Source organism: Eptesicus fuscus, chromosome 3 (genome assembly GCF_027574615.1).
Source record: "Eptesicus fuscus isolate TK198812 chromosome 3, DD_ASM_mEF_20220401, whole genome shotgun sequence".
Lineage (NCBI taxonomy): Eukaryota > Metazoa > Chordata > Mammalia > Chiroptera > Vespertilionidae > Eptesicus > Eptesicus fuscus.
Genome location: NC_072475.1, coordinates 51,638,011 through 51,660,748, shown reverse-complemented (window position 1 = coordinate 51,660,748; position 22,738 = coordinate 51,638,011). Strand labels below are relative to the sequence as shown.

Genomic DNA, 22,738 nt, shown 5'->3' with positions numbered 1-22,738 from the left:
GTCACCTGGGGGTCCAGGCCACCCTGAAACTTGATGGCTGTGACTACAAGTGTGTTAGAAGGGCACCAGCATCTGGCTGGGACCATTTGGGATAAGACTAGCTAGTTTCAGGTCCTGTGATAATTTACCTGTTTTGAAGAGCCAATAAAACATTCAGTGATTCATCCTCCAATAAGTGCCTTTTGAACACTTAGTCTGGCACCGGGGAGTAGTGGTGACAAGAGACAAGGTTCCTACCCTCATGAGTTTACAGTCTCACTTCCTAGCCCCCTTCTCTGTTTTCACTGAGAAGATAAAAACAATTAGAAGAAATTGACATGGGCTTTGGTCCCCACATCACCCCCATCCCACCCCATTCCTGTGTCTGTGCTCTTGTCTCTGCCTCTGTCCTCTAACTATGGGTGAACTGTCCATGCTTGGCCAAGACAAGTGTCTCCATCTGCACGGGCCATCCATGCCCTCCTGGCCACCCAAGGACCCCTGCTCCGGTGTCTCCCTTCTCTCTCTTGCACTATCAATCTTTCACTTTCCCCATTTGATCATGCTGTCATTTCTCTTGTCCAACTATACCCTGAAACCTCTTCCTCTTCCCCAAAATGGCCCAAGTGCTCAACCCTTTACAGCTAAACTCTTAAGGTCTGTATTTGTCATCTCTAAAGCCTCTCCTCCTATTCTCCTTGAGTCCACTCTAGTCGGATTGTCACTCCTGAAACCATTCTTATCAAGTCACCCAAGTCCTCATTTTGCTAAATCCAAGTGACGTTGCTTGATCCTCATCTTGCCTGACTCAGCAGCTTTTAACACATTTGGTGCCTCCCCCACTTCCTGTTGAGCACTTCCTTCACACAGCTTCTAGGATGCTGCTCTCCTGTGGCTTTCCTTCTTCTTCTGGCGGGTCCTTCTCAGTGTCGTTTGCTGGCTTCTCTTTATCTTCCCGACCAGGGAAGTACAAAGGGTTCAGCAATCTGGAGAAAGGAGCTGATGCGTAGATGATTAAAGAGTCTGGAGACGAAAGATAATTTTGAGAGGCATTGGGGGTCAGAGGAGCTTCATCTAAAGGAGCTGAAAGACTTCCTCCTTGACTAAGGACCCTGTGCTATTTATTAACACAATTTGTCCTAAGGCAAGGTGGAGATAATACACTTCAAAGGGTAGGGTACAGAAGCATTGTCAGTTTGGGGAAAAGCCTACAGCTGTTTAGGTGTTTGCCAACAGGAGGCAATAACATGCAGATTTAAGATGCTCTGGGCTGTCTGGTAGCAAGCAATAATATTCAGGTTTGGGGGAAGTGCCATTTAGCCATTTCCAACAGGTAAACTACATATGTGACTCAGCCCTTGTTGAGCCCCCAAGCTTCACCAACCTTTTGATGAAACTCTTGTAATTATTACATGCTGGAATTGGTTCCTGGCACCTAACTGGTTCTCCCTGCTTCTACCCTTCCCAACAACTTCCCTCACTACCTTCACTCTATTCTGCACACAGCTGCCAGAGTAATCATTTCCTGATTACTGTATTTAAAATTGCAATCTATCCCAACCACATTCCCCACCCCATCCCTGTTCTATTTTCCCCACTGAAGTTATCACTCTTTAATACAGTGGCATACTAATTCAATGGTGGGGGGTGGGAAGCCTGCCCCGGGTTTGAGTAACAAGGAGGTGCATTATTCATAGAAAATTTAAAAAATAGTCATAAAAGGTACTCAAAGTTGACCTGCTCCTTTTCAACATTGGTGATTCTAAACAATGTTATATGACCCTCCTCCCTACCGGGGCAGACAGCTCCCACTAACTCTCTACTGTCAAACACACTCTGTATTTCCCTTATTTATTTGCTTATTGTCCTTTTCCCACCACTAAGCTCATTGAGGCCAGGATGTTTCATCTGTTTTGTTCATGGATGTGAACCAGTTAGGTGCCAGGAGCACACTTTCCCACACACTCTCAGAACATCCACTTGTCCCTTGCATTAAGTGTGAAAGCTGGGAGACCACTCAGGCTGTGGTAACAGTCCCAAAGGATGATGATGAGAGCTAGGAGCCATTCCCAATGCCACCTCCTTTGGGAAGCCTTCCCTGCTTTCTCTTCCCTCACCTGGGCAGAGTTTGTATTGTGAGGGAGGAAGAAAGCCTCCTTTATCCTTTAGGGATTTTTTCAACTGGTCTAATAATAAAATCTACATGAGACAGGTTAACAAGAGAAAATGACAAAATTTAATTACATACATACATTTTGGAACCCCACATACGTGAGAGTCAGAGATACCCCCCACCCCAATACATGAGAGATTCAGGGACAAAAAGTTAAAATGAGGTATATAAGGCATTCTCAGCTAAGGATGAGGTAAAGCACCTTTGGGCTTCAGAGGAAGGTCATTGCAGGACAATAAGAAGAGATGTTTAGTAATCAGCAGTTTGCCCTGCCATATTGATAGGTCAAAAAAGTTATCTCTGATAACCTCTTATTATGGGCAAGGACCCTCATTTAAATTCTTCTAGGTAGTTAAGGGGGCAGGCAGAAGTTTCTCTTGACCCCACAGGGTCTCAATTGAACTTTAGCTCCAAATAACCTGCATACCACAGAGGCACATCTTGGGGTGACTCATTCTGAACCCCTACAGTACCTTTCTCCTTTTGGCTCCATGTTCATTTCTTTATTTTAACTCTTACAGCATGTAACCATCTTTATTTGCTTCCATATTTGTAACTCCTACTGAGTGTGACTCTAAGAACAGGAATGATGCCAGTTCATTTCAATTGCTGGTCCTTAGCACAGAGCCTGGAACACTGGAGGAATCAATAAATGTTTGCTGAATAAATGAATAACAAAGCAGATATTGTATAAAGTGCTATACCAATATTAAATGAATAGAATGGTTATTGTGATAATGCTTCTGAATGCCAGTCATAATAATGAGACTGACTACTACTTCATGGTTACTATATAAATATAGAATACACATAATATGCTTTTTAAAAACATGTTTTTATTGATTTTAGAGAGAGGGGGGAGGGAGAAGGAGAGTGAGAAAGAGAAGCATTGATCTGCTGCACACACCTCGACCTCTCAGTGCACAGGAAGATGCTCAACCAACTGAACCACACTGGCCAGAGCTAAATTTCTTTACTATAATGGTGACATGTTACTTATCTCTTAAACTTTAAAGTTTCAGAGACCAATACCATCCACAGTTGTTCAAAGATTATTGATGTAGAGTGCTTACTAAAGCATCAATGTGTTATAGTTTCCAAAAAGTGTGAATTAGACTGAGGCCAATGTTTTTTGTTGTTGTTATTGTTGTTGTGTGTTTTTTTTGTTTGTTTTTTACATATTAACTGGTGTTAACCTAAAACACTGCTTCTATGTATGTATCAAACCTCAGGTGTGGAGACCTACTCATATGCCAATGCACTGACTCATCCACAATTGGCAGTTGGGCCCTACCTCACTTGAGAGAAATCTTAGAGGCTTCAGAAATCAGACTAATAAAATAAGATTTTTTAACTAGTTCAAAATCAGAGTTCAAAAACAGTTCAGTTGCTATTTAAGTACTGAGTTAAGACAGGAGGTTGAACAAAATTAATTTTGAAAATTTCAGAGTTTTAAAAGCGCAAAACTTTAGACTTAAAATCAACTGTTTCATTATATGCAAGGCATTTGAGTATTGAATATGTTAAAATTTCATTTAGCAGATTCCTCCCCAGACTTTTAAAACCACCACCTATAAATATTTACACATTTCCCTCCTTCGCCAAAGCATTTCCCCAGGTGCACACAAATACCACTCCTTCTGAGGTCGTGTTGCTCCAGATTAAACAGGCCCCCTTCCAGGACAGCAGCCCATCGCACTGCTCCAGCCGGAGCAAGGCTGCTGGCCCTCAAGGAATTCCACTGCTTTTGGTTAACTGAGCCGAGCTGAGAATCTCATTATGGAAGCCTTCCATCTCCTTCCCAAGCCAGCCTGGGAGAGGGGGCCAAGATTGCCTCATCCATACTGGGCCTCAGCCCACCTTGCTTGAGGCCAGCTCACCAAAAGTGTTTTAAGAGCATTCCAACAGCCGAATCACCCATTTGCCCTTGTGCAGCAGCCCTAATCAGTTTGGCTCATTGGATAGAGCGTTGACTCTTCAGTACTGGGTTCGATTCCGGTCAAATCACATACCTCGGTTGCAGGCTCGAAACCAGGCCTTGGTCTGGTTGTGTGTGGGAGGCAACCAATCAAATGTTTCTCTCTCTCTCTGTCCCTTCCTCTCCCTTGCACCCACTCTAAAAATCAATGGAAAAATTTCCTCGGATGAAGATTAATCAAGACAAACAAACAAACAAACTTGTGCAGTGAATTTTCCTCAGGAAGACTGCAGTTGACCTCCTTGTGCTTCTAGGACAGTACCTCTTCACGTTGGTAGGCTGGATGTCAGTCGTCAGGTGTGGGAGGCTGTGTGAGGAAGGTTCACTCCTAAGGAGGGAAGTTACCTTCTCTGAGAGGGCACAAGTGGAGACACTGTTGTGGACCAAAAAAAGGGGCACTGTAATAAATCTGACTGAAAGTAACCTCACAGGGTGATCTGACCACAAATTCCTAACTGGGCAGGTCATGGAGGCTAGTCGCCCTAGGCCTGTAAAAGATTGATCTTCACCTTAAACAACCCTGCCCATGGTTTTTGTGCATCTAGGTGAACACATCTTTAAAATGCCTCTTTTTCAGATCCCCTGGAAGAATAACCACCCTCAAGAAAGCACAGAATTGTATTTACTGTCCTGTAATCCCATCAGAGATTTCCCAGATTTGCTTTCTCCCACTTTCAAGTAATCTTCTTTAATTCCACATGTATGAAAGAAACTGCAAAACTGTCATCCTCCAGAGCATCTGAGATCTTGTTTCCGGGCATGTTGTCACTTTGGCTCAAATTCTTGTAAAAATTCTCTACAGGTTTGGACGTTCTAATGTTGGCACTATAAACCTGGCACCTAAGGGCTGGGAGTAACCTTTCCTCATGCAGGCCCTGCATCTGCTTGGACTCAAGGGCCCAAACACCTCAACATCTTTGGGTAACGTTAAAACCTATTTAGTCTCAGTTAGCACTCACTGGAATACTAAGTTTGCAGACAATCCAATGGGGTTTTCTTTCTTTTTTTAAATAAAAAATTACAGTTAATTTATGATCTTGTACAAATAGGGAGGAAATGTAGATAAAAGGAAAACAGTGTGTGGGAGGGGTGGGAGAACGTGGAAGAGGATATATACGGGTAAACGGTGATGAAAAAATAATAAAATAAAATAAAGGAAAATATAAAAAATTAATACTAAAAGGTTAAAATATGTACATGTCAAAGAAGGTCCAGTTATTAGGCAGGTCTGCCAGAAATCAATCCAGCAAGAACAAGATGGTGTGTTTCGGAAACGCTAATCCATTGCTTCTTCCTTATTTTCCTCTGGGGACCCTGGTACCACAGCTGGCATGCCATGGAAGACGGCATCACTGGTGCCCAGCACAAGCAGCACAGAGGAGCAGAAGAGTATTGTTTGCAGGGCTAGAGTTGGCCCCTGTCCTACGTTTTCCTATATTTTCCCTCATTGCTTCCAGGTGCAGTCCTGTGGGCTGGATGTGGAGTGAGCTTTCCGCACCCCCAGCTCGAATTGCTGTCTGTTCCCCTGGACAACAAACCACTCTCCTCACCGTCCACTCCAAGTACAAGTCACAGCAGTCTTCTGTTGGGAGGGTGGCAGGATGGATCGCTGGTCTGCCTGTGAGTTTGTGCTTCCCACCTGGCGGGCCCAAGAAGCTCTTATCCCACGTTATCACGAGTCCTCTGTGTAGCCCCTGATGGAGGCTGCCCTAACTAACTAACTAACTAACTGAGCCTAGAACGGCACCGAGGAGCTGGCCCGGGGAGCTGTTTGGCTTTTGGGGAAGTTCCCCTGGGAAGCTGAGCTCTTCTTCTGATGGTGAATGTTCTTTCCCCCGTGTCCTGTGGGCACTGGCCAGCTGCTCTGGAGAAAGGAGCATGGCAAGGGTTCAATCTGGAACTGCCCTCCCAGCCACCCAGAAAGATCTGTCTATTCCCATTATCCCCTGGCTTCCCACGAAATGGCCCTTTTGGCTTGTTTTCGTGACTTATGCCTCAGAGCAGCTGGGGCGGACGAATGCCTTCGGGCCATTCTCCAAGGACTCAGGACTGGCCTCTGGGGACGCCTGCTTGCGGAGGGCTTGTCGCGGGCTCTGCAGGTCCCTCTGAAGAGGAGTTCAGGGGGGAGGAGGGAGCGTGGGGCGGAGGTCGGGAGCAGGCTTTCCCTCCGGGAAGGGCGTCCCCTGGGGCTGCCAGGCCTGCTGTCTGCCCGCACAGCCTCCGCCCTTCCTTCCAGGCGCTCTCCACAGCGGATGCCAGGGACGCGGTGGGTTCCACGCTCCAATGCCCCGCAATTATTTCAGCAGCACCTACTAGAAAGAGGGGCGTCACAGACGTCATCGTCACCCTCAAAACTGGTTTTCTTCATTTTGTCCAACAAGAGGCCCAGGGAATATGTTTGATGTCACATATTTGTCTATTTTACATTAAAATCCTGGCACTCGGATGCCCCACTCTTGGTGATGGTGAGCCAGTCCGGTTCGGCGGCGGAGAGTCAGACAGCGGTCAGGCGGAGTGGGTACCCGCGAGGGCCAGGATCTTCTAAACGGACCCCTCACCTTCTCCCCAGCCCGCCCCCCAGAAAGGGACGCTCCTGGGAGTCGGGGCGTCTCAGGGCGAAAATCTGGAGGTGCGGGAGCGGATTTTCTCGCGGAGGGGGGGCGGGGGCAGCGGCCGGCGGCGGGGGGGGGGGGGAGCCTGGGCTCGGTGCGGGGTCGGAAGGGGAAGGAGAGGGGGAGGGAAGGGAGGGGAAGGGTGGTGGAAGGGGAGAAGGGGTAAGGGCTAGGTGGCCAGGAGCCGAGGGCCGCGTGAGTTGTGGCCCGGAGCTGCGGACAAGGGCCGGCGCGCTGGTGTGTGGGGTAAAGATAGGCGCGTCATGAAGCCGGGTGCCTGGGCCTCCTTTGTTCCCCGGGAGCCTTTAAAAACGCCCCCTCCACTGCCCTGTGCGGGGCGATGGGGACAAAGGCCGGCAGCGCGGTGGGCCGAGGGGAACGCCCCCTTTTAGAGATGCCTTTCCAGCCGCGGGGCCCAGCCTGGAGGCTCCCGCGCGCGGCGAGGGCCTTGGAACTATGCGCGGGGCGCGCACTGCTCTGATGGGGGACCGGAGGCCAACATTAAAACAGCACGGAGATTTTTTTAAAAAAAGGAAAAGGAAATCTCGCCACTGCAGTAAGGCGCAAGTTGCTGGGGCCTGTGGGTCCCTGGCAGAGGGCCTAGGCGGTTCCAGTCCCCCACCTGGCACGAGGGGCATGGGGCGCGCACGCAACTGTGGGGCGCATTGTCATCGTCGGGTTTTCCTGAATGCCACTGTGGCACATTCCTGGCCTTTGCCATTATTGGGAAATGAGAGGATCTTTTCTTCCATTCTTCCCCCTCCCGCTCCCTCCGTGTTTCTTCCGGCCATGGAATTATCTACTTCAGCTCAAAAGACATTCCATTCCCATGACAAAAGCAGAACCGGTGATGCTGGCATACTGTAGCCCTCTTTCTTATAGGGAGATCTAGGCCATAAATCATAATGAATGAAAACTTAAAAGAGCGTTTCTTTACCTTTTAATGGTGCACTTTGCTTATTTTCAAAGTGCCGTGAACAGCTCCACTTCTTGATGGTCGACAACCAGAACCCACCTCAGACACTGAGCTGGCAATTTTTCCCCTTTAATATCCTAATGAAAATGGATTGAAGAGATTCGTTTGGAACTCCTTCTCCGCTCTAACATGCCTTAAGTCTATCACCGAACAGAGGCTGACAGATTTTAAAACAGAGTGGGGCAAAACTCCCCGTGGCAACTTTCTATCTATTCATCCACAGTGCTCTCCTTCCCTCCTTTGGCACACTCCGACCTCACATCTGTTCCAGAAGCAATGACATATACACATGGGCTCACGCGAGGTAGACTCACAGCGTATGCCAGGTTATCTGGAAATGGTTGATCAAAAACACTCCCAATAATGTGTAGTCCAACAGGAGACAGTAACTGGAGAAGAATGAAAGATCAGGCAGATATTTCCCCAAGAGAACAAAATATTGCAAAAGCTTGAACCCATCTTTACACAAAAACAGTCTCAGGCTTTCATCAGTAAATGTGTGGCAATTTACACCTGGGCTGGAGGATGGAAGGGTATCTGACTCAGTAATTGTTTTCAGGAAGGGTCATTTTTGGCCTCTCAAATCCCTGAGTCTGGTATGTCACATTGCACAGGTGTTTTTCACAACTCACTGGGTCTGATGGGTCTGACAGCATGCAAGGCTGCCCCTGAGAGGAGCCCAGGGACGTGGTGATTAGGGGATTTCTGAAGGAAGCACGGTGGGAGGGACAATGGGCCAATTACCAGCAAAGTCTGCGGGCTCCCTCGGAGAGGTTAAGGAGGAGAGCGCTCAGCCTTTGAGCTACCGTGTCATCTGTTCTGGGGCTTAATCAAGTTATCATATCACCCCAGTGTCTACAGGCCTCCGTCCATCGATTTGAATGAAGACAAAAATTTGCAGACAAATTTCTAGCAGCAGGAAGTTGGGGCTCTCCTGCAAGGCTGGATGAAAAGCACCTGTAACCTTGCTGGCCTTGCCCAGCTCCTGCTGGGAGCCGCTTTGGGCTGCAGTCTGCTGGCTGCAGAGCCTGCCTGTCAGCAGGAGTTGGGGCTTGGGGAGGAGGACAGGGGGGTGGGGGGAATGCTATTATGTGTTTCAAGAGAATGCCCTGGAGCAGCCCCCACCGTGGCCAGGACAGCACAATGTGGCCAGCTACCCGTGAATAGGTAGTGGACACTGTCCCCTCCCTTTGGATAGTGGCTTGGAGTCATATTTAAGCTAAGGCAGGGCTGTCCTAAAGTCACCCTCACGGCGGCTTAAATGGAACACTTGTGTTTCTCCCTTTCTGTAGGGAGGGTGAGAGGCAGGACACTCTCCAGAATGCCATCGAGGCCAGACGCCTGCTCCTCTCTGAGCTGCATTTCCCTGTTTGTGAAGTTCGGGGATGTTGTAATTTACATCTAATCTGCCGGGTGGAAGGAAGAGGGAGTTTGATGTAGTAGACTGAACATTGGTTAGAGGTCATGAGACTTGTGTTGCAGGCCTGGCTCTATGACTTGGAGAAGTGGCTTAGTCTCTTTTTGTCGTAGATACTTCCGTTTTAAGATGGGGAGAATGGCCCTCTCTGTCTTCTTTGCACTGGGAGTAGCTCCCCTCATCCCCTGTAAAAGTACCGGTATGCCTGCACCAAGTTTGTCTCCACCCGCTCCTTGGTCAGGAGCGCCTCTCAGCTGAGCCGGTCACTGTCTGCAGCGGTGCTGAAACGACCAGAGACGCTGACAGATGAGAGCCTCAGCAGCTTGGCAGCCCCACGTCCCCTGACCTCGCTTATTTCTAGCTGCCGCTTCCAAACCAGTGCCATTTCAAGGGACATCGACACAGCAGCCAAGTTCATTGGGGCTGGGGCTGCCACAGCAGGGGGGGCAGGCTCTGGGGCTGGAATTGGGACTGTGTTTGGGAGCTTCGTCATTGGTTATGCCAGGAACCCTTCTCTGAAGCAACAGCTCTTCTCCTACGCCATTCTGGGCTTTGCCCTCTCAGAGGCCATGGGGCTTTTTTGCCTGATGGTGGCCTTTCTCATCCTCTTCGCCATGTGAAGGAGCTGTCTCCATCTCCCATAGTTCTTTTTCCCGTGTCTTGTTTGCCCTCTCTGTTCCTTTTCCTATAGCCTCCCCCCGAACCCCCCACGAGGCAGTCTGGGGAAAGTGGTTGGCTCAGGGTTTGACAGAAGGAAGACAAATAAATATTGTATTAATAAGATGTAAAAAAAAAAAAAAAAAGATGGGGATAATGATCTAGGCTGCTACTTAACCGGTTATGAGTAAATAGGATGATAGATGCTGATCAGCAATGAAAAACTTAAAAAACCACATTGCAAGTGGTCTCTGAAGCCCTTCTAGCCACCTGTGATCTAGGATTCAATGTCACAAAGAGGGATAAGAGAAGAGGAGAGTTACTAATTAGCATTAATATAAGAGCATTCCATCCTGAGAATGAGTTGGTCACTGAAGGTCAATTTCATAGCCATTAGCAGGAGAAGCCAGAAGATATGACTTCAACACTCGGTGAGGCTTGTTGATCTGATTTAAAGAAACTTTTCTGAGGTCCACAGGAAATTGGACTTTTTGACATTTTGATGAAGGGCTCAGAACCTGAAAAAGTGGAATGGAGACCTGGCTAGTAAATCACTCCATCCCCTGCCCTCTGTGTTTATATTCCGTAGTCACTTTGTGACCGGGACATCAACCTTGAACCCAAGGGCAGCTCCAGCATGCTCCTCATTTTTTAAATGAGGTACACTTTCTCTGCCTCTCTAACTCACGGAGCAATGGTAGAATCAACTGGTTAAAAGGTGAAATGTGCTTTGTAAATAAAGTGTAAGGTGTTAGATATGTTTGTAACACACACATACACACACACATGTAAGGGACTATTCTTGCCTATTCAACTGGAGCCTGGATGAACACACGGGGGCCATTCTGCAGCCTTGTGGACCTGACTATATGGATTCAATGTTATAGATCAGCTGGCAGTTGCTGACCGGGATGAGTGGCGCTCCCACAGCAGGCTGATCCCCGCAGGCCACCGCCCACCAGTGCACGAATCACAGCACTAAAAACCGGCAGTTACTAAGCACCATCCTTGTGCCAGGCGAAGGCCGCGTACTCTCCAAGGAATCTCAGCTAATCCCAGAACCCACCTCACAGGGTTGGTCTAAGGGTTTCTATTCATAGCTTTCAGAATGGAATGAGATTATCAGCTTTTGAGTAGTTGAGGGAAAACACACGCTGCTCCTTTTTCATTCTCTTCCTCCCGCCTTCTTGCAAGAAAAGACCAACTGGCTCCCAAGGCCCCGCCCTGAGCGCTGTGCCAAGAGCTCACGGGCCCTCAGCTCCAAGTGAGTCTGCCTTCCAATGGCCTTTACACCTAACACCACTGCCTGTGCATCTTACTCACCCTGTATCACTGACTGAGCACCCGCCCAGGCGATGCCCGGGTGCTCACAGAGCAGCAGGGAGCCAGCCGCCCTGTCCTACAGAGCGTGCTTTCTCGCCAGGAGAAGACAGGCGTGTGGGGAGGAAACAGCCTCGGACAGATGTGAGGTGCAGCTGTTAGAGGGCATGGGCACCATGAAAACATGGGAATGAAGTCACACAGGGGCTCCGCGAGGGAGGGGCAAAGGGAGGCTCCCTGAGGGAAAGTGGATGGATGGAGGAGAGCCAGGCGGACACCTGGAGAAGGGCATTGAGTAGAGGGCACAGCCTATGGAGGGGCAGAGGGCACAGCCTATGGAGGGACTGGAAGAGGGTCAAGGCTGGGTCAGGGGGCACATCCTGCAGGGATCTAGGGCCCGTGAGAAGATGGCATTCCCTGACTGCAGGCAGAGGCACCGGGGCTGTAGGTGAGGACCTGCTGGCTTCTGTGTCAGGAGCAGACTGTGAGGGAAGAGGAAGCAGGGAGACAGCAGGAGATGACAGCACCCTCCCCGAGGGCCATGCGGAGACAGTGGGAACTGTGGCAGCTGAGGTGGCGGCTTTGGGGTGTACTGGAGGGAAGCCAAAGTGTGAGGAATGATGTGGCAGGGAGGGGTGAGGAGGCCCCATGCTCTGCTCGGCCCCTGGGAAGGCAGGGTCTCTGGCAGCTGCTGGCAGGGGCCGTTCGTTTTGAGGGTCTGACTGGAAAACCCAGACCTTAGTTTGAGCTCCACACGAGGGACGTGGAATGTTCACAACCAGCCTCCCACCCTGAGGTCCAGGAGGCGGGTCATTCCCCGCTGGCTGACCTAATCCCTCCACACCCGCCCCCCCCCCCCCCCCCCACCAACTAGCTCTCTTCAGTGATGACAAGTACTTATTGGAAACAAGCAAATGGTTTTATTTTTGGTACAAAAAACAACAAAACAGAATGTACAGGGTCATGGAAAGCGAGTGTTGAAAACTAGGAAAATGAAGCCCCCTTTTGGACACAGAGATCAGCTGTGCCCAGAACCGGGTCACAGGTGACACAAAAGGTCTCAGGGTCCAATGCAAAGGGCTTCCCCAGGTGGTCCGACTCCAATCCCCGACTCCTGTTTCCAGGACAGAGAGGATCCCGCACCACAGAACAGAACGGCTGAGACCAGCCCCATGTCTGTCCGTGGCTTAAGGCAGTGCTTTCCGAGAAAGAAATGCTCCTGAGATTCTAGAAAGGGCCATCAGCTTCCAGATCACTGCCTCTCTCACCCTGGGTCTGTGGTGCTCCCAGCTCTGCCCCTCCCTTCCCCTCCCACACCCCTCCCAGGTGAACCACAGATGGCCCTTCCCATCCTCCACCCTCCTCAGCTCTGATGGCAGGTAGGGAGGGTGGGGGGTCATGTGGGGAATCTGAGGGCCTCGAGGAAGTGCCACTTGAAGAGCCAGAGACAGTGTCTCATGAGTGCGTGTTTAGAACCGGTCCCCCTCCCTCCTTCCAGCTCTGTCACTGCAAAACTTGGCTGTTTTGGGCAAGTTGACCTCTGAGTGTTAATTCTCTCTCCTTTAAAATAAGAACAAGAGCCCGGCGGGCGTGGCTAAGTGGTTGAAAGTAGACCTATGACTCAGGAGGTCAAAGTTTGATTTTCTGTCAGGGCACATGTCCAGGTTGTGGTCTTGATCCCCAGTATGGGGTGTGCAGGAGGCAGCCGATCCATGATTCTCTCTCATCATTGATGTTTCTCTCTCTCTCCCCCTCTCCCTTCCTCTCTGAAATCAATGGAAGATACCTTCTAATATAATAATAGACAAATATGCAAATTGACCATACCTCCAACACACCCACAAGCCACGCCCACAAGCCACGCCCACCATCCAATCAGAGCGAGTATGCAGATTAACCCAAACCAAGATGGCTACAGCCACAGAGAGCAAGGTTTCCTAGGTAACAGAGGAAGCCAAGCTTTCTGCCAGCCATTGCAGGCCTAAGCCTATACTCAAGCTACAAAGTTTCAATTATAGAAGGTAAACAAATTCAAACAAATGGCTCCAGAATGGAGCTTGAGAGAGCAGGCCAGGGTTGCTGCCGGCAACAGGGGAAGCAAAGCTTTCCACACACCCTGGCCGGGCCCACCCGCTTAAGGCAACAAAGTTTCAATTATAACCCCAACACAAATGGCTTCGGGCCTCGGAGGGAACCCCAGGCTTGGCTCCGCTCCAGGCTACAAAGTTTCAATTGTAGAAGGAAAATAAATTCCAGATACCAGGGCCTCCGCTTGCGTTGCCAGGGGGCGTGGCCGGCCTGCAAACCACCACAGGCCCCTCGCTCAGGCTGCCCCATGCCCCCAGGGTACCCCACCCTGATCAGGGACACCCTTCAGGGCAAACCAGCTGGCCCCCACCCCTGTACCAGGCCTCTATCCTATCTAATAAAAGAGTACTATGCAGATTGATCATCACTGCAACACACAATATAGCTGCCCCCATGTAGTCAAAGATCCTGCCCCCATGTGGACACAGGATGGCCACCACAAGATGGCCAGCAGTAGAGGGCAGTTGGGAGGCACCTGGCCTGCAAGGGAGGGCAGTTGAGAGGGACCAAGCCTGCAAGGGAGGGCAGTTGGAGGTGATCAACCCTGCAGGAGAGGGCAGTTAGGGGTGACCAGGCCGGCAGAAGAGGGAAGTTGGGGGCAAACAGGCTGGCAGCAGAGTGGTTAGGGGGTGATCAGGATGGCAGGCAGAAGCGGTTAGGGGCAATCAGGAAGGCAGGCAGGCAAGCAGTTGGGAGCCAGCAGTCCTGGATTGTGAGAGGGATGTCCAACTGCCCGTTTAGGCCCGATCCCAGGGATCGGGCCTAAACAGGCAGTCGGACATCCCTTGAGGGGTCCCAGATTGGAGATGGTACAGGCTGGGCTGAGGGACAACCCCCCTCTGTGCACGAATTTCGTGCACCGGGCCTCTAGTATGTAATAAAAGCCTAATATGCATATTGTCCCCTCGACCAGGAGTTCGACCTGGAGTTTGACTGCTCGCTATGACATGCGCTGACCACCAGGGGGTGGCACAGAACATGGTGGGCGCCGGCGACGAGGCAGTGGCAGTGGACAGCAGTGGAGGTGCTGCCGGCCCCAATGGGCTTCTGAGACCGCAGGGGCTGGTTGGGCTCACCATGGGTTCGCGCAGGAGCTGGTCTGCAGAGGCTGGCTGGGAGAGTGCGTGCTGCCTGCCTGGCTTCGGTGCAGGGTCGCTGGGCAACCCAAAGGCCCATGCTGCACCCCAGCCCAGGGTATCTAGCCACGCTTACCACATCTCTGTGTGGGGACTTGGGCACCGTGACTCAGGCAGAGGGGGGCAAGTGGGAGCCCGGGGGCCCAGGTGCTCCCCAGGGCTCAGAGGTCAGCTGGGACCTGCCCTTCCATGTCAGACACTCACGCTTCGATCACCAGCCAGGCCTAGGGACCGTACCTGTGCATGAATTTTGTGCACCAGGCCTCTAGTATATATATATTTATAAACAGCTCATAGTTTATCTGCTATGGTCAACTCTGCCTTCACCTGGAGAGTTTAGTCCATTAAACTTTAATGTGATTATTAATATGTTTGGGTTTGGGCCCACAACTTTATTATTTGTTTTCTCTTTGTTGCTACTGGATTGTTTTTCCCTTTAACCCCTCCTTGCCTGCCTTTTGGTGGGTTATTTGGATAACTTTTAGAATTCCATTTTAACTTACACTTTTAGCTATAATTCTTTACATTTTTTAATGATTTCTCTAAGGACTACTAATATATACTATAATATATTCTTAACTTTCAGTCTACTTATAGTTAATATTTCACCCAAAATGGAGAAAATTTGCTACCATATAATTTCATACCCCTTCATTCCTTATGCCTTAGTTGTTGTAGAAGACTGGAGGAAAACCAAGCAACACTTAGAGAAATGGAGTTACACAGCTTTATTACTCTGGCAGACTCAGAGGAGGTTGCCTCTCAAATTCTGAGCAAACCAATATGGTGGAAGCCCCTCTTTTATCCCCTTTTGGTGTCTTTGTCCCCCAAATATGGGTTATATTTCCAAACCTTTTGCGGGCTTTGCAAAAAGCCCCAGGTGTTGGGAGTCTTGAGACCATACCTAAGGGCCTGGCCTGGCGCCAGTGCTGATAACCCCCCTCTGGGGGCTGTGTGCTGTTCATGGTTTATGGCCTCAGGTCTTGCAAGACCAAATTCTGGGAAAGGGGCAGTGACTTAATTATATGTTATCAAGAATGTACATTAGGTTACTGGCATAAATTCAGATTGCTAGCCCCCTTTTACACGCCACCCCCCCAAATGTCTTATTTTCCCCATCAAGTTATTATAAATATTACATCTACATATGTTATAAACCACACAAGGCAGTGGTATAGTTTTTGTTTTAAACAGTCATATATGTTACAAAGAAATTAAAAGACAAAATGTAGAGTTTTATATTGATCCATAAATTCTTTATTTTTAATATTCTTTCCTTTCTGAGGATCTGAGTTACCATTTGGCATCATTTCCTTTCAGACTGAAAAGCTTCCTTAGCATTTCCTATAGAGCAAGTCTGTTCGTGACAAACTTGTTTAGTTTTCTTTTATCTGAAAATTTCTCTTTGATTCTTGAAGAATATTTTTACTAGATCTAACATTCTGGGTTGACAGGATTTAAAACAAAATTTTTAGCACTTAAAAGGCAGGCAGGGAGAAATTAGGGGGAAAACACCCCGGCGGGGACAAAGAAAAAACAAATAGGAAATTTCATTGTGGTCGTATTTTTTATTTTATTGAAGAGAGTTATAATGAGTGCTAGAATGGTCTTGTTTGCTAATTACAACATCTGGGTCATCTTGTGGTTGTCTCACTTGATGTTCTTTTATCTTGAGAATGTGCTGTATTTTCCTACTTCTATGTATGTTGAATAATTTTGGGTTGGTTATATTCTGGACATTATGCATGTTAAATCATTTAGATTCTGGATTTTAGTGTTTTTCTCTGATGGATGTTATTTCTTTTGTTTTATCAAGCAATTATCTTGGTTGGATTCAAACTGTAAACACTCTCTTAGGCAGCAGTGCCAATATCAGTTCATATTTTCCCCCAGTAGCTTAGCTGCTTGTGTCTTCCCTGTGTATATGTGTGGTTCAGGGCTCAGACAGAGATGTGGACAGACAGAATTTTACTACCTTCTTTCTGCCTCTTTCCCTTTAACATTTTACTCTCTCTCTCTCTCTCTCTCTCTCTCTCTCTCTCTCTCTCTCTCTCTCTCACTATCATAGTTTCCTTGGTTCCCAGGCCAGAAAAGATGTCGGTTTTTTTTGTTGTTTTTTTTACCGCTGTCCCCCTCCCTCTCCTTACTGCTCTGTATACTGTGCGAAGTGTACTAGTATCTGGTCTCAACTAGAGGCTGCAAATATGTGAATTTTCCCTTCAGAGCACGGACTTGCCATCATATTCTATCTGCTTCTGCTCTCTTCTGTTCACTGAGGGTTCTATTAACTCAGCCATTACCAGAAGTGGAATGTGACTACATTTAATTTACTCACTAGAAAATAAAGGCAAAGAACGGAATAATTTCAGGAACTGAAAGAACTTGCTAGGCCCGAGTAAGCCCTAAATTAATGCTCAGGGGATAAATGTTCTCCCCTCATCCCACTCGGCTGGATCACCCTCAACCACAGAGTGCTCACTTCCCCGTAAAGCAGCCCACTCCATTTTAGATCTTTCTGACCACTTAAAACATTTTCCTTCGGTGTGTTCAAAAACGTCTTCATTTAAGCTGTCACTCCTCAGTTCCAGCTCCAACCCTCAGGGCCACACGGAATGAGCCCAATTGCCCTTTCCCCAAAGGCACTGGCCTCTCGAATGGATGCTGCAGTCTCGGCTTCTTCGACCAGTCTCTGTAGTGCAGGATGTCTAGGCCTCCCATGATTCCGATCTCCTTCCCTTGACCAGGACCCCGTACTTACACAACTTCCTTAAAACGTGACATCCAGAAAGGGCCCAACACTGGGGCAATGCCTGGACCGCCCGGGGGCCCCCTTCTTTCCACTAGGCAGCTTCGATCCCCGTTGGGGTAGCTCCCGTCATGTAACTGGCTTGTGTTAAGCTGGTGGTCAGTGAGCCCCTGGGCCCCTTTTCATCTTTCCCACACACCCACTGTCCCCAGCTGGCCTCCCAAAGCTGCCTTCTCAGCAGCTCGTCAAGCCTCAGAGGATTCGCCACCGTCAGGGCTGAGCTTGCCCCTAGACCTCCCCTTGCCCTCAGGGCATCAAGCTTGGACAGGGCTTGGAATAGGATTCCCCCAAAGCCCTTAAATCTGCCTGTGTTTCTGCTCTCTAATTTTTAGAAAAATTACTCTGCATCATGTAATGGCTTATATTCAAGTCAGGGTCCACACAGTCACTACTGAGCAAGATACGGTATATAGAATTTTATAGTTTGCCAGACATTTTCCATATTGCTTTCTTGGGTCCATGGGATAACCAGAATAACTGTATGAGGTATGGGGAGGAGGGTGTACTATCCCCATTGGACAGATGAGAACACTGAGGTTGCCGGTAGGCTCCAGGCTGCCAGGACTAGGGACAAAGGAGAGTCAAAATCAATGAAACGCTCTCTATATAGTTATCACAAAGCACTTTCCTCAACATCTCAGAGACTTCCGGCTCCCATTCGAATTGATCTCTGAGCCATCCTCTGGATAGAATTTGTTTCTCAGGCCGTTTTTTGATACAGATTATCTAAACGAAGTCTCCTGCTCCACCCCTAGCCCTACCCGTGTGGTACAGCTGTGCCTAGTAACAAGGAGAAGGGGGTCCCTAGGCTGCTCTCCAAGAAATTGCTTCTAGAATCATTGCCCCCCAAGTCCCACACAAAAGCACAGGTATGGAAGCCTGGCGCGCCCCTGACCTTTCACATCCACAGAGCCAAGCTGTGGGGAGGAGGGGCCGCGGCACAAAAGGGTCCGAGGCGTGACCCGGCCCGCCTCAGCTACCTGCTGTGCCCCACAATGGGGCCCGCGGCCCCGGCTGCCTCCGGGGCCCGAGAAAAGGGCCGAGATAATGACAAGGCTCCGCTACCGCTGCTCTCTTCTGAGAAACGAGAAGAGGGAGGCGGCAAAACCTCGGGGATAATAAAGAAGTAACAAATGAGGAATAAAAGCTTATGGAAGACATCTTAACCCAGGGATGAAAAAAAATGTCAACATCTGTGAGGCTTTCTGCACCAGCAGACCCGGGCCCTAATGCGAACCCTCGGAAAGCCATTCACCGGGGCAGAGGCAAAAAGGCTACATTTTTCTATGGGGGCGTCGCGGGCGCGCGGAGGCTGCCCTTTCCCTTTGGGGCGCTGCTGAACCGGGCGCTAATGTTCATCTCCAGCTTCATTAAGGAGCCGGGGGCAGGGGGGGGGGGGGAATGGAGCGCCCCGACCATCTTTATCCCCAAGTCTGCGAGGTGGGCGGATTGAGGAGATGCGTGCACGTTTGAGGCAAGGAAGAAAGCCGGAGGAATTAGGGAAAACGCTGTTTAACAAGGGTCTCCTTTGACCGGGGCCTTTGGGAAGGACGGCGCTCCAGGAGAAGTAATCCTCTTAGCAGCTACTTACGTGTGTGTACAAAACAGGGAAATCGAATCTGAATGTCCTCATTGCATTTGCTAAAGTACCTAATGAAAACACAAAGATTCCTTATTCTGGTCTTCACCTTTCATCCCGACCACGGGGAGTGGCAGATGTTTGCTTATAGGGCTGATTAAAAAATTTCAAGCTGGAAATTGGGGGTGGGGGAGGAGCTGACCCTACTCTCTCCTTCCAAGAGGTGCGGGTTGCAGAACTTGGAGCCTTTGTGCCTCCCCCTGGGGTTCCCCTCCTGCCCTGTGACTTTGAGGAGCTACATGTGATTTTACTTCTTGGGCTTGTGTTCTGTGTTCACCATTGGAAATGTGTCTCCAGAGGCCTCGATCAGAGAAATCTCAGATCCTGGCCAACAAATGCAGCTTCCTGAGAAGAGTGGGAAACTTGGCATGAAAAGAAACGTGCTCCCGAATTTGTGACTGCTTTGCATTTGGGGAACATTGTACCCTGGCGGGAGAGGACCCAGGTGGTCACCACACCCACAAGTCCACATACCTACACCCCTCTCCACACACACCTCCTATTCCCAGTCTGGACTGTTTTAGTTATCCTTATGGACAAACCTCTTTCTTGCCTCTTAACAGAGGTTTTTAGATCAAATGTTTTAATTATGATTTGGCTCAGAAATGAAGCAAGATGTAAGTAAAAATAAGTAAAATGTTTTGGGGGTTGCCAAGGAGACTTTACCTAAGCCAAAATAGGGGAGTGTGCTTTTCTTTCTCCTTTGATATGCCACGGGACTGTTTGAAATCTAAAACTATTGTTTGCTGTTGCGGTGGGAAAGGAATGGCGGTAAAGGGGGCAGCCGCACTGAGGCTGATTATGGCTCCGGGTCTGGTTCAGGCTGTCCATCTGTGGGTTGCCACTGTGGTCCTAGGCTTTCAGGGTAGGTAGTGAGTTCCCAGGCTCTCAAGGTAGTCAAGCAGTGGCCCAAGTTCAGTCATCACTTGGAGAGGATTCCCATGCTCGGTGTGCAGTTGAATTGGATAAACTCTGAAGCCTTTTGCAATATTAATATCAATACTAATATTACTATGAGTACTGATTATGTGCTAGTCACTCTTCTAAGGGCCTCAATGGATTATCTCATTTAATTTTCACAGCTCTGTGATATATACTCTCTGATGATGCCCATTTTGTAGTTAAGGAGAGGTTAGGAGCATAGCTGCTAATGTCAGAGTCAGTATTCAAACCCAGATCCATTTAATGCCAACCGTAGGCTCCTACCTCATTGCTACAAGGCCTCTTAAGAGAACTTGGTTTTGGGTGATGTTCTGTTCCCCTCTTTACCTGGTCGGTAGGAGAGGACTGACTCTGTCTTTTCTGGTTCATCCCCTGATGCCGTAGCATCTCTCCTCCCCATTCCTTTGGAAGAATGAGGGAAACCTGGGACATCCCTGGGCAGCCTGTCCCTGCTGTGGGCTGCCGGAAGGTTCTACACCCACCTGCCAGGCCCCAGAACATCAGGGTAGCCAGACACTGTTCCTTGCCTGAAACAGGAGGGTGCTCAAGTTAGGCGTCCCATCGATTAGTGTTCAGTCTCTTTCAGCAGCTACTCTAAGGCCCTGGGTCTCACAGTAGAGTCGCTGCTGAAGAGAATCTGTTCCCTCTGAGAGGCATACCTTCTCATTCTCCAGGTCCTTCCTACTGAGATGAGCCTGCGGCCCGCCCAGAAAATGGTGAGCAGACACTTCAATTAAAATTTTTTTTAAAAATTGATTTTAGATTGAAAGGATGGGAGAGGCAGTGCAGGCATGCGCCCTGACTGGGCATCGAACCAGCGACCTCTTGGTGCCTGGGACAACACTCAACCAACTGAGCCACACCAGCCAGGGCAACACTTATTTTATGTCCACAATGCCCAGTGCGCCAAGGGGTCAGGGAGCCATAGTCACAGACCCGGAACCTTTAGGGATCATTGGATCTAGCTCCCTACGGTTCTCAAGATGAGTCCACCGATTCTTTGAGATGGCTCCCCTCAAAAGGTAGAGCTCAATTACCCTCTTCCTCAGTGTGGACTGGACTTAGTAACTAGCCCACCAGAGAGCAGACTATGGCAGAGCTGATGGGACGTCACTTCCAAGATTAGGTTATAAAAGAGGGTAGCTTCCGTCTTGGGTTCCCTGTCTCTGTCTCTGACCCCTCTCCCTCTTGATTCACTTGTTCTGGGAAAGCCAGCTGTCATACTGTGAGGCAGCCCTTCCGAGATACTGGGGGCTGCCAGCCACTGCATGAATGAACTTGAGAACAGTCCTCTGAGCCTGTCCACAGCCACATGACTGATCCGGGACGTGGATCCTCCCTCAGCCGAGCCTCGGCTGACTGCACCTCTGGTGGACGTACTGACGGCGCAACCTCAGGAACCTCAGGGGAGACCTTGAGCCGGAACCACCAGCCAAGCCACAGCCAGATTCCTGACCCACAGCGACCAGAGATAATTAGTGTTGTTGCTCTTAGCTGCCACACTTGGGGGTAATTTGTTTCGCAGCCCTTCCTCGGGAGAACGAGGCTCCGTTGGGGAAAGTTACCCATTTTCACAAATGACAAGTCAGAACTCGAGATGAACTCAAATATTTTGACTTCTTGTCTAGTGTTCTTTCCACTTGATCAGACTTCATCATTTCCGTTTCCCACTCATGGATGCGAAGAATTTAATCTGACAAACGTCTGCCTCTCTGCGCGCTCAGATCAGTGGTGGCCTAGGGTTTGGTGGGGACAGCGGGTCCCTCCGGGGCGGTGTGAGAGGGTCACACCTCCCAGAGCTGCCCCTCTTCCCAAGACTCATGTTTTGGTTGATGTGGGAAGTTCAACCCACGCATATGAATTTCAAATTTAATACAGAACTTACCACCCAGAAATGACTGTGTGAAGTAAGTGTAATTTGCCTGTGTTTATTTTTTATTATGAACTTAAGCAAAGTTTATGGAAAAAAGGAATCTGATGATCATGCAACTTCGCTATTTACATCTCTCCAAATTCTCTTTGTTAGTGTTCTTTGTGCAGCTGTAATGGCCTGTGTAGACTCTTTAGAGTTTTGCCTTCCTCACTCAGCAAGTGTCCGTTGTACCCCAGGCCCTATGCGGCTGGGAACTCTGAGCCCGCTGTGCATGGTTCTCTCCCAGACCACCATCCCGACTGACCACATCCCAATTGCTCCTGGCTCACAGACCCTCCCCGACCCAAGCCGCCTAGCCTGCCTCATGCATTGGAACACACTGTGTGGCAGGGCCTGGAGCCCTGGTGCTCTCTGCTTCCACCGGGGACTGGTCTCCTGGCTCCTCATACCGCAGAGGCTGGAAATAGTACTCCTGAAGGCTGCACGGCCTCGCTGCTGGTGAGGGACCTGGGATGTCATTGCTAATGGCAACGAAATGTCCCAGGTTCTTTGGTTGTTGAGTTCTTTGGTTCATAATGTCCTCTGCGAGCTGGTTTTTCGGGACACTAATGCAATGGGAAGTCTACAGAATGGGCCCTGAGTGGGCTTCAGGGTGATGCTGCAGGGCTGAGCTTCCCAAGGCACCCTCCTTTTGTTGCACCCCCTCCTCCTCTTCTATGGAGCCAGTTCCTCAGGGCTTTCCATTCACTGCTTCCCCCCTCCATCCCCCCCCCCCCAAAAAAAAGAGAAAAATATCCCCAACCTGCCTGGTGAGGGTGGCCAGGTCCCCCCTGGGCCTCAGTGGCCCCAGCTGCAGCATGAGGGGTTGGGAAAGCCTTTACAGCTCTGAGGTTCTATGATATTTGCTGCTGGCAGGAGTCTCTCAGGACCATCTGGGTGCACCCCGTAAATGACCTCCCCCGGAGGAGGCCTGGACCCATGGTGTTCACGGCTTGGTCCATTCCCCTGTAAGTAGAGAACAAAGCAAGGCCCCGACACTGAGTACTGGGACATCCAACCAGACTTAAGCATATCAATCAATCAGAGGGGAGCCGGAAGCTGGAAGGGGCTTAGAAGTGTCGTGGGCTGCAGGCCTGTCTGCA

At 49.5% G+C, this 22,738-nt stretch overlaps 1 pseudogene; it reads left to right on the top strand.

The window, feature by feature from the left end:
* Positions 1 to 7,005: 7,005 nt before the first annotated feature.
* LOC114235151 (ATP synthase F(0) complex subunit C2, mitochondrial-like) lies at positions 7,006 to 9,799 on the top strand (annotated as a pseudogene).
* Positions 9,800 to 22,738: the final 12,939 nt, after the last annotated feature.